Genomic DNA, 12,190 nt, shown 5'->3' with positions numbered 1-12,190 from the left:
ACCTTGCCGTTGTCCACTCACAGCCGCTTCGTGGCATCGGCATTGTGAATTTATTCATGCAACAGCGCATCGTATGACAGTTTGTAATTCGTCATCTTTCCTTAATGAGACCTTAATCAAGTGCTGCACACAAGCTCCTCCGTCACGTGCGTCGTGAACATGATCGCCTGTTGTCGGTTTTTTGGGTTTTCTCGTAGCTTTTCTTTCTTCCAATCCAAAACAGCAGTGTCCTGCAAAGCGAGAAACCGGTTGATATTTGATAACCAAACAGTGTGTGAATGCAAAAAAAAAAAAACGGCCGGCGCAACCCCGCAACGCACGCTTATTAAATCACCCAATGTCACCTAAATGTGTGAATGACGCGAGATATCGCCTTGCACTGCTGCAGCCTCCCGGTGTGATCGTTGTTGGTTAATTAAAACATTGTACCCACGACACCAGACACTTTTCTCTTTCCCACCAGCAGGATACATTTTCTTTAAATTGTGTGTGTGTTTTTTTTTTCTCCAATTGGAACCCATGGTACATAGAGTTGATGAATGTTCATTAGGTTATTGCGCAGGTTTTGACATTAATCAATCGTTATCGATCGTTGTATCGTGTTTCCAATGCTACGCCCTAAAAAAACTCATTGCCCAATTTTGATATCAATCGTGGGCAATCATAAATTCGGAACGTGTAATGCCACTGTCAACAGTAATTAAAAATTAATGGTGTGTTAATGGGGAATTGGTTTTATCGGGTCATACGCAGCATGGCAAGCCGGTGCTGCTTTACAATGTTTTTCTCATTTTATATCAAGACTCAAGCGCAAAATGGTTTCCTTCCTAGAAGCATGAAGCAACAAAATCCAAGCAAGTGCTAAAGACTCCAGAAAAAATGCCAATGTTTTCATGTTCAGCAAAAACCACCTTAAAGTTATAGTTATGTTATATGCAACTGTTATAGTTAGTTAAAATTTTATTTTTCTTCTTTTATTTATTTCACAGGTATGTGAACGGGCCCAAACACTGGCTTTTATTATATCTGGTAAGAGATTCATGCAATTCCTTCAAACCGATAGCGTCAAGTGTTGATTCAAATCTTTTAGACTTTAAGTTGATTTGAAGCATCAATTCCACTTCTGCTTCAATGAATATCATCTCTGTCGATGGTTTCGTAACGAATGTCACGATTAATCTCGAAATTACCCCGCACGTGACACATTTAAACACTGCAGCCGTTAAAAGCTATCCGGGCGGAGCTGGATACGAAGATTTAATGACACAAGCGCTTGCGTCAATTAAATCGCATCCATCGTCCACCGATTGCAAACAACGCCATTCGTGAGATTATGTTGCACTCCCGCTGACGTGTGGTGGTGCGCAAGAGCGCCTGTATAAACAATCGCAAAAATTGGAGCAAACTGCAGCGAAAAAGCGAAAAGTCAAAATAAAAATTCAGCTGCCCGAAGGAAATCCATTTTCCCCCCATGTGTCAACAGACTGAATCTCAGAATAAATAAAACAGAATGTAGCATCTACTTTGAAGTTGGTGCGCCTCTTGTGATGGTTTATATATTCTCTACGGTTTGCAAGGAGTGTAGCAAGAAAGCAAGATACAAAAAACGATGAATAAAACGACCGAGAGCTGGATCACCGGTTTCGTTCGATAACCCCCGGATGATTGCGAATGAAGCGGTAGTGAGGTTATCTCTCTTGAGACTTCCGATTGAAAGGTCCCCAAAAATCTCGAACGGTAATTTCCCGGCTTACCAACCGATCGACTGTGATCGGCTTAAAGAAAGATAAAACTACACACGCCATGGGTACCGTGCAAATAGCCGCCAACATGTACGATTGTGAAAGGTTCCGATCGTGTTGTGGTCCTCAAAACTGCATGTTACTGTGCGCCCGTGTGCACAAACATAAACACACACACATACACGTACCCCGCCCTCGATCGTGGTTGATCTCTCGGTCTCAACCCTTCCTCTCCCTCTCTCGAACTTTTGGCCACTGAGCGTGCGGATTATGGGATGATGAAATGGAGCCTGCGGAATTGGACCACACACTCCTAAAGCCAATGTAAATCACCTGTCACTCAACTTTTCAACGTCGTGCGATCGAGATCGAACGCCGGCCGAGTGTCGTACACCCGAAAGGGAGACCGATGGTCTTTATTTTTGCATCACCCTTGCATCCACGTCCCAAACCCTTGAGGTAATAGAGTTATAAACCGCGTAGAGGTTAACTGTCGGACAAGAGTTGGAATTGCATACGGTTAGGTTTGCAAGTTGTTGGAAAAGGTTTTAAAACTGTAACATTAAAAATTTACTCACATGAAAAACTTGATTGAATTTGATCAATTTACTTTCTCCTGGGTTGAATGCTATACAGATGATTCATTCTACGGTTATTCCAATTCCAACAAAGGTGTTCAAAAAACCAGGATAAAAGGTGTGTCCCTCCCTCTGCCAAGAGGAAGTTTACTCTTGAGGGGTAAAAGAGGTAACATGTCACCTTTTTGATACAAACGATCACAATGCGAACTGCAAAACATGTGAACGAAAGCAAAAGAATACAGAAACTGACAGGCTGACAACGCATGCTCCTCCTTTGCTCCTGGTTCCTCGTTACATTTGAAGATCCCGCACCGGTCTCACGGACATGTACGCGTTGTTGATGATGAGTCGACCCAATGTACACAACTCCCGACCCTGGATGAACAAGATGGCTAGAAAACAAGACTGCTCGTTTGCGCGAATACAATTCGGGCGTGTAAATATTTGAAAGTAAGCAGGACCCGACGCGTCGCTCTACGGCCCACACCAAATGAAGCTAAGCGCAAATAATAATTAGCGTACAATAGGGGGAGGGAGGTATAGGACGACGAACAGCCGCCGACAAGAGACGAACGATCGCTAACACCATCAGCTCCAACAATGCAAACCTTCATTCAATGCATTGTGGAGCGCGTAGTAGGCGTTTGAAGATGTTGGGGGAGATCACACCGAAACCTCAAACCCGCTGACCCAAAACAGAAAGCTCCAATTGTAGTGAGTAATGTTGTCTTTCCAAGCTGCCTGCTGGAACACCTGAAGATCCTAAAAAATTGGCAATATTGGCACGTCTGAGCTCTTAGAGGTGTTCCGCGGTCGATTGGGGAAAAGAAACAAAACCAAAGATATTCACGTCCGGCTTTCGTCGGTTAGTCATCATCATCATCATCATGATCATCACGTGCGGTTGGAGAAGTACGGTGGCATATTCCGCTTGGATGTTGGCCGGCCCCATGTAGCCATCAATCAATTCGCGTGACATTCACTAACCCCCATTCGCAACTGATGGTTACAGACGTCGTCCTAATAGAGCCTGAACTACGTCTACCTTTGAGCGGGCATCACCAATACACTCTTAACGGGGTAGAGTTGCTCTCACCACTACTCTTACATTGCAACTTGTACCGAACATCACCTTCAGATTCGCATCCGATCTACACGGCTAGTAAGCGGCTTGTGAGCAAAATCAAAACAACCCTCAGCCGGAAACTCAATTAGCTGCGTGATCGTGTAGCTAGTTAGGCTCGCCGTACTTAAGTGAAGTTTAATCGCTTACGGCCGAAGCCTGTTTGGCGGTTTTGCTACCGGTTACGGTGACTACGATGCGTAGCTAACGGTAGTAGTGTGTACCGTCATGCGTTAACTTCTGCTAGACGCAGCTTAATTTGTATCTCCCATATCATTTACACTGGGAAATAAGATCGTTCAAAATGTTGTTTTTATTAGCATTGAAAAGCACATGCAAGTTGCAAAATATGATTGAAAATGACTCCAGCAGACACTGCGCACAGTTAATAACGCCAATGTAGCTGGAACTTCCCAGGGACATTGGCTGGTAGTGTCGATCTTCAATAAAATTGGTAATAGATTTATATTGGCGGGATCAATTGACACGGCGGTGAGAGGCGTCTCGGGCGCGTAAACTTGTGACGCATTTCTTTGGCCGCAAGCTGACCAGAAACTGGGCCACGCGGGATCCACCAGGGAGGATCTGGTGCCTACTCTTTAATTGATGATAGTCAGTTAAATGCTGTGGAGTTCGGATATAGCTAGATTTGTCCGAGTTATTGATGTACTCCACAACTCAATTCTTTCCATTTATGCCCATCTCTCTGATGGTTCAATCGTGAAGAGCAGCCAGTGATTGAAACCCTAAAATTTCAATCCCATTTACACACCCCATAATGGTTATCGGGAAGCAATGCGTTGATGTGTGACTTGCAGAGTTGAACGATGGCTGCTGCTGCTGGCGACCGGCTTATCATCCCCACGCCAATCACGTTTCTTCCACTGTCCCTTGTTCGCCTTCTGATGGACCTGTCCACCAGGCAAGCCCTACTAAAACCGGTGTCGATCAATTCGCACCGCATCTCCCACCCACCCCGACCCGATGCCGATCACGACCGGTGCGCGGTGGTAATCATCTCTTCATTGGAGCTGTCACTCTCAATGTTTTCGTTTTGATAGCTCTCTTTCGCTGCGCCGCTGTCAGTGTGAAATTCGAGCAGCTGCTTTGACCATTCGAGCACCCCTCAGGGTGGGTCTCTCGGTCAATCTCTCGGCATCTCTCGAAGCGCAGGGGTGTACCAAGGGGGTATTTCTCTCTCCGGTTTTGCCTGTTGCCGTATGACATAATTCAAGTTTTTCGCTTCCTTCGTCCTTCCCCGAACCGGACACTCTACGAACTGTGCCTCTAAGCTCCCACGAAGCCTATTGGCGAGTCTCTGAAGCCCGCACGCACACACAAACAGCAGAACCCCCACGTACACCGTGCGCACAGCAAAGGTCCTTGGTGCGTCTTTTTGCACGTTCGTCCGCCCCAAATCAAGAACCGCTGCGTATGGTCGGGCGGGAGGCAAAGGGGACGGCGAGAGGCCTGCTGCGCGGTGGCCAGAGTGAAGTGAGAGGATTGTTTCGCTTCTTAATTTTCAAACCCCAGACACGCTGCCTGTCGACCCTATCTCGCGTCGGACGCGCACCGCAGTCGCGCGAGCTGTTCTCTGTCGTGGCGCGCGGAAGAGAGTGATCAGTGCAAAACAAGACACCGTACAGCGCGGAACGTTTTTTCGGTTTCGCTTTCCCGAGATCATCAGTCATTCGGAGTCTCGAGATCAGTCTTTTTTGTTTGGTTTCGGGAGTTGCCCGTCCGTTTTGCGCGTGCAAGCGAAGTTTTCGCTGCTGTGTTGCTTTTTGGGAACGGCTTGTGAGAAACTGTGTAAGATCTCGTAAAGTGCGTTTACAGCTGAGCTGTGTGCGTCCAGTGCGTGCGTCTACGACCCTGTGCCACAACATCAGGGTTGATGGTTAAGGAAGCTTGTATCTACCGCGTGCGACGTTGGAGTGTGTTTGTGTTAGTGTATTTATTTTTTGTCTTGAATTTTGACCATCATCGGTCTACCTAAACCGTTCCAAGATCAAGGTGACTGTGCTTTCGGTCGACCCGTACCCACGGAACCGTGTGTGTTGCTCACACGCGGAAGTACACCTTATTAAGACATCTGGCTGGTGTAGTTGTGCGGCTCTGGAGAGTGATTGTTAGTGCGCGAACGTGTCCAGTGTGGTACCGCTCAAACTCCCAAAACAAAACAGAATTGCCTGCGAATTCGTAGTGTTAGAACGCGTAAACACCGCGAGCTTCTCTTGAAAGTCACCTGTGTCTGGGTTTGCTCCAGTCTCCAGTGCGCGTACGCAAAGGGTGCTTGTTGCTGCTGCTGCTGCTGAGGCCAAGGTTGCTGTCGTCGATCGGTCGACACGCTGGTCGACACAACCCGCGATGGACGATCGACACCTGGTTTGAAGCGTGCGTGTGTGTGTGTTTGTATTTGTCCTACGTTCGTGCGTGTGCGCGTGAGTTTGGAAGTGCAACGCTGGCAACTGCACTGCAAGTTGATGCACTCGCGTGAACGTGCGGCCAACGACAAGTGTGTGACAGGACCGGTCAACTTCCCTTCATCGAACAGTAGTTTCCCTTTCAAGCTGACGTCCGACGACCGAAAATCGGACCCGTTTTGCATGACGTTGTGGATCAGTTTTAATTTATGGACATCATTGTGCCAGTTTTCTGGTACGGGGTAGTTAGTAATAGGACACAAAAACTAGAAAAACCGTGGGTTTTGGTTGACTGTGTGTTAGTAGTAGGCAATATCGTAAAGACTTTCATGCCACTTGACGACGACGCTGATCGTTCAAGTGCTTGTGCCGAACGGCTTCCAACGCTTTGATGACAGCCAGAATTAATGATTTTTGTCCTTGGAACCACCGGTGGACAGCATTACGATATGCAACAAAGTGTACATTGACACATGGCTTCTTCGTTCGCCTCTGTCATCACGTACTCGAGATCGCGCGAATCCGCACCAGCTTTGAAACCAAGACCATCGTCCCGCGGTACTGACCGACGGCGGTGGTACGTCGTGGCGTGTCGTTGTCACCGTGGCCGATCCGGTCATGTCACGCAAAAAAAAACACGCAACCTGCGCGGCGCGAGTTGAATGAACTTGCTTTGGGACAGATTTTTCTTACACACATTGCCGCTGAGAGCGTAGCGGCGGCAGGCAAATCTGTCCCGGGACAAGTTCAAAAACGCAATCAACCAACCAACGCCGCGAAGTCCTAGGGGCGCATGCGCGCAATTTCGGTTTGCCATTTCTGTTGCGACTGCAATGATGCCGGGGTGTTGTGGACTAGTTTGTGAGCAAACGTACCATAGTTGGACGAAAACAAGCTGCAGTGTGCAACATGAGTGTTTGTATTTTGTTTTTTTCCTCTAAATGAAATTCTCGCTCGTTTATCTACGAACACCGATAACGTAAGCCTCCATAGGGCCACATGTTCAAATAATCAGGTTTTGAGTGCCGGAGCCAGCTTTCGGTTCGGTTGAGATTTCGAGTTGGAGTTTCTCTTCCGATTACCGCCTGTTAGAGGTTTGGTTTTGATACGGATTGACCTAAAATCAGAATCACATTTATATGTGTTTGGGTGATTGGGATTTAAAAACGAACGCAAACCTTACGCTCCCCGAAAAGGTGTGGCTAGTTGGCGAACGGTGTAAGATGTCTAACGGTTATCACATCAAATCTTTAATTCAGTTTTTCCACCTCTCAGGTATACAATATTGGATATCATTTTTTGTCCGTTTCAACGCTTTTGAAACGTGAGACGTGTTTGACACTTGAAAGGCTTAAGTTAAGCCTTGTATAATTAAACGAGCACAGTGTGTTACGTTACACTACACTCACGTATTAGCGTTTGGAGACGAAGAAGAACTCGACGCGTGTTTCGGTGCAAATGTTGTTCTTTGATTGAACTCAGCCGCCCTTGTCAACACTTGGCAGCGGTAGCCGAAAGGTGTTGCATTACGTACATGTCCTTCTCCAAGATGGTGTGTGTGTTAGCATTTTGCATTGCGCTCTTCACTGTCGCGGAGGATAGAAAAAATAGCAAAGTGCGAAAAATGCTCACACGAACCACGGCAGACAGCTCGTCTCCAATAGTGAGATCGTGAGATCCGCATGTTCTGATGGTTGTAATGATCCAATTAAAATAGGCAGCTATTGAAACGGATGTACGTCACACCAACAGCTGTGATTTGATTTTGTTTTTGCCCCCCTATCTAATGGCACTGAAAAATCGGACGGCAAAATCAATTAACACCTGGTTTGCCTGGTTTGTTCGGGTGTATAGAAAATGAAAACAAACCTCAATGTTAAGGTAAACATAATTTAGAATTGATTAATGGAGGTTATTAAGTTTCGCACTAAACGGCTACAAGATTGATAGCTTTCGATTCGTCTCACTTTGAAGTCACATTTTCGGCTCTACTATTTCTGCTAACTCCCCTCCATGACCTATTGTCAAAGACTGTTAAGGTTAAATTGTTTGCCTTTTGTCCGGCGAATTTCGATTGTGAAATCGAATATTAAGCATGGAAATGAATGGAACTGTAGCTAAACTAAATGCTCCGAACGAAGCTATTATTTTTCACAAACGGTCTTATTAATGCAAATGTGATACCCTTCGCAAAATTCCACCATATCCGGTGATATTGAACGTTCGACTGCAAAGCGAACGTGGTAAAGCCATCGCGATCGGAAAGGGTATCGATTTCGGAATAATATTTCTTTGCGTTAAATTATTTCCGCTTGAAATCCGATTCCAATCCCGACTTTGATATGTTACGCAGAAAAGAAGAGAGAGACACGCACTCTCCGGATGGCAAAATCTGGGTCGATCGGTGCTCTTCGGCATTACAGTTCGTTGTCTCGAGGGGTAAGCCCCATGACATGATTGACCTTAAGCGGCCTCAAGGCTCTGGGAGCCGGAGACAGAGAGAATAGGGTTTGCGAACTAGCAGAGCTCCCCTAACACACACACACCGGTGATCGTGTTTTGATCTGCGCATTGTAGATCTCTTGGGAGACACGGAACACAGCCTTACCACACCGGCGGGACAATCTCGGCACAGATTAGATTAATGTAAGGTAACTCGGGTCGGGGGTTCTTATTGTAGGCTAAACCGTTCGTACATAAATCCTGCCGACCGAACCGACAATTTACTCCACCAAGCGCTTGGGGGCCAGCAAACGCATCTAATGGCCCCATTCTCCCCGGCATGAAGCGTCACCAAAGTGAACATTATGGAAGATTTATTGGTACCACCGCGTTGACTTCATGCATTTCGTGAGAGAACGGCGGCCCCTGGTGTGCAGTGTATGACAAGATGAGGCTTTTGATTGAATTATGAAATAACAGCCCCTACATGATGATCGTTATTGTCAGCATCTCGGTTGGGGTAGGTTTTAGACACGAGATCCCAGCACGTATTAATCCACCTTTCGGTGCGCGGTGTACGGTGTTGTGTAGATGCCAATTTAATGACACTCAGCCGTCAGGTTGTTGTTGCTGGAGCGATACGAGATCTAGAAGGTTGTGTAGACGGCTAGATTTCACAATTGGCTGGTTTGGCTTCTCTGAAAAGATTGACATCTGCGGTAGTGGCAGACAACAACAAAAACCGTTGGTATGTCTATTGCTACTACCAGTGATCAATGTCTTGGCAGTTAGGTCAATTGATGGCTGTGAGATGATCAATCGCAGTTAGCTATTGTGTTGCCTCATACGAAATGCTTATAACTCCGAACAAATAGGTCCATGTCATGGGTCAATCAAGATAGACTTGGAATTTCGCGATTTCGGTGGAATAGATGGAGATCATCTTGAAGGCGATTGTCGTTCCCAATTCTTCAAAGTTACGTATAAAATATTGTTGTTTGAGGATGTATGAGGCATAAAATGAAAATGTGAAACAGCCCCGTAAACCCTTCAAAATCCCATTTCATCCTCAATAAGATACCTCATCAAAACTCATTAGGCGCGATCGTGTGTCTTGCTGCATGTAGAAATCAATCCATACTAAACCCTGACGAGTTCATCCGCAGAGTCCATTTTCAACTCATAACTCAATGAAGCCCAATTACTTAAGGGATAAGTGTCACTGTCTACCGGCTTCGCTGCCGACAGTGTAAACCGGTAACTGTTGTGTGTTGCTTGCGGCACTCGGGCCAGTGACAGAAATTATTGGATTTGCACCGATCCGGTGTCCGTGGCGGCACGCAACCATGTCTCGAGAGCAACTCAAACCGCGTCCCTTCAAGGAAAGGTGTCGTGGAGCGAATTCATTTGTCGACACAGCAATTTGCAACAGTCGTCGTGCTTCGTGATGATGAACTCACGAACAGGAATCCAAGCCTCCAACTCTGCACGGTTGAGTAATAATAATGGCAGAAATAAGCCTTCAAACGGATCGACTGCTCGAGCAGCACGAAGAGCTTTTGCTTTCGGTCGCGAGTGTGCGGGCATAGCCTGTGGCAGTTTTAGCACCACAGCCCTAAAACTTTAATAATTAAATAAATTATTGAAAACCTATAACCGGCTTACCGAGCGGATTCACTCCGACCGCGGCCGAAGGGGTATAATTTAGCTCGCGTGTGGGGTCACGCAGCGTTTGGAAGCGTTGCAAAGGCACCAGCATAAAAAAAATCTCCTCCGAGAGTATTACCTCATTTTTATGGCATGCCGTAAAAAACCGTATCCGGCCAAAGGGGGAGCAGCAGGTCCGTAATAAAACATTGACATTAGCAGAACAGGTCCATTTTCGTCACATCCTGCGTGTGATGATGGGTGGTGGTGGACCTACCTTTCACTATTTCACTTGGTTGGCGCTTTCGTCCTTTGATGAAGCATGAATGAAGCGCGGGGTGGATATGACAGTTTCGTTTCGGTATTTAATAACCACAGCTCCCACGGAAGCTGTCAAACAAAGCATAGGCGGTACAATTTTACTGCAGTTGTCGCTCAAATTGTTTACGCTTTTACATTTCTTACAGTGAGAGTGATATGTTGATGTATATAAAGGTGCTCTGGTGCACCTCTACCGGACAGTAACGGTGCTTCATGTTTATTCGGTGAAATGTAAATAAAGCAACCACATCTTGCTTAATATCTGAACGATCTTAATCACTGTTACAATGTTGATGCATTTTGAACTTAATATGAGACATGAATTTATACTCTTTCTTTCCATTGCTCATTTATTATGGACATCCTATTTCTTTAAAAGAGAACACAAATTTCTGTACTCAAAAAATAAGTAAAGAAGGCAAAAATCAACGAAAAAGCAAAACACTTACTTATACGTTTTAATCGAACGATAAATCAATGTTTGATACTGCCTGTCTCTCCCTCTATCACTTACAATGTGCATCGCAAATGTATGCCATGCACGTGATGGGCCGTGCCGTGCCCATGCGGCATGCTTTAAAAATAGAAAAGCACCGATAGGAGGAGGGAAAGGTTTCACTTTCCCAATTGATCCATAAATAGCGTGCGCAAGACTTTGGCAAGACTCACAAGAAGAAGAAGAAGAAGAAAAAACATCAACCGCCAAAACCTCGAGAATGTATTGTATTTACAATTTCTGTTCGGCACAACCGATTCGCACACCAACGCGGGAGAATCGTTTAAATAATGAGTTGCACATTATTGGGGAAGAATTATGGCAACCGACACATTTCATCGCCAAACGGATGCACCTGTTTTAAGCAGAAGCGAGGGGGCAGGGTGAATTGGATGATATGTTTATGGAGCATCGTGTTTGTAAAGATAGGATTTTGATTCACTTCTTTATTGCACAAAGATTGTAGGTACAAATGTCACAGCTGTACATAATGCATTCTATTCCTGTAAGCTGTATAATCCTAAACCCTTCTACATGTAAGCTACAGTTAATTAAAACATGATTAATGAGCTTAGTTTTAAATGAAACGCGTAGCTTTACACATTAATATTTCCTTTTGAGTTCCCCTGCCACAGTTTCAATCATTTATGATTGCGCAACTTTACCCAACCCTTCAATCATCGTCGCGACAACTGGATGAATGACATAGAAAAATTAGTTCGCAAAACGGATCGAGTTAATTTATGCACCTTCAGCTTGCGACCATGTTGTGGTCCCACGTTATGCCTAAAACAAATAAGAGAGGTAATAAGAGAGAAGGAGGCTTGTACGAAGCCTTCAACACACTATTGTGAGATTAGAAAAAAACCTACAAACCACTTTGCAATGTATAACACACACTCACACATACTCTTTCAAAGACATAGCGAACAAACATCAAACGACATAAAACGAAACGAGCTTTAGTGCAAATAGAAAAAAAACAGCGAGAGAAGAGTGAAGAGAAGAAAAAAAACGACACAAGCACAAGATATCGACGGAGCTGCTGCTCCCCCTGCCCGAGGTCCTTTCACGTGCGAGTTGGCGGAGGGTTTTGACTTAGTTAAGAGCTACATTTTAATTCCAATCAACTGCGCCTGGTGTAACCGCCAATTCCCCCCCGTGTCCTGTCTGTCACCTGTGTCTTGTACCCGCGGTCGCTTGGATGCGTGGTTTTCCAGTTTGCTCGGCACCGTTGCAAATTATCTTGTCGCGTCTTGCGTGTGTGTGCCGCTTCTTCCTGTGCACCATAAGGTAGGCTACCAGCATCAGTGCAGTTGATTCAATTTTTGTCTCCATTGTAAAGCGTGCTGTGTGGCCATTCTCGATCATGTCTTCATTGGAGTTCCCTTCTATTCTGGGCCTCGGATGATGAT

General features: G+C 45.6%; 1 protein-coding gene across 4 annotated transcripts in view; it reads left to right on the top strand.

Moving 5' to 3' along the window:
* LOC120899642 (cGMP-dependent protein kinase, isozyme 2 forms cD4/T1/T3A/T3B) overlaps positions 1 to 12,190 on the top strand; it is a 129,620-nt gene that overhangs the window by 53,327 nt on the left and 64,103 nt on the right. The window contains exon 1 of one of the 4 annotated variants that reach the window (XM_040305716.1): positions 5,083 to 5,255. The exons of 2 other annotated variants lie outside the window; for them this stretch is intronic. The gene's annotated coding sequence lies outside the window, so the exon portion shown is untranslated. Of the gene's footprint in view, positions 1 to 5,082; positions 5,256 to 5,823; positions 5,841 to 12,190 lie in introns of those variants that run through there. One more of the 4 variants, XM_040305717.1, reaches the window with a different exon arrangement.

This window comes from Anopheles arabiensis, chromosome 3 (assembly GCF_016920715.1).
Source record: "Anopheles arabiensis isolate DONGOLA chromosome 3, AaraD3, whole genome shotgun sequence".
NCBI classification, from domain to species: domain Eukaryota; kingdom Metazoa; phylum Arthropoda; class Insecta; order Diptera; family Culicidae; genus Anopheles; species Anopheles arabiensis.
Note: the sequence above shows the minus strand (reverse complement) of the source record. Positions and strands in the feature narration are given on the sequence as shown.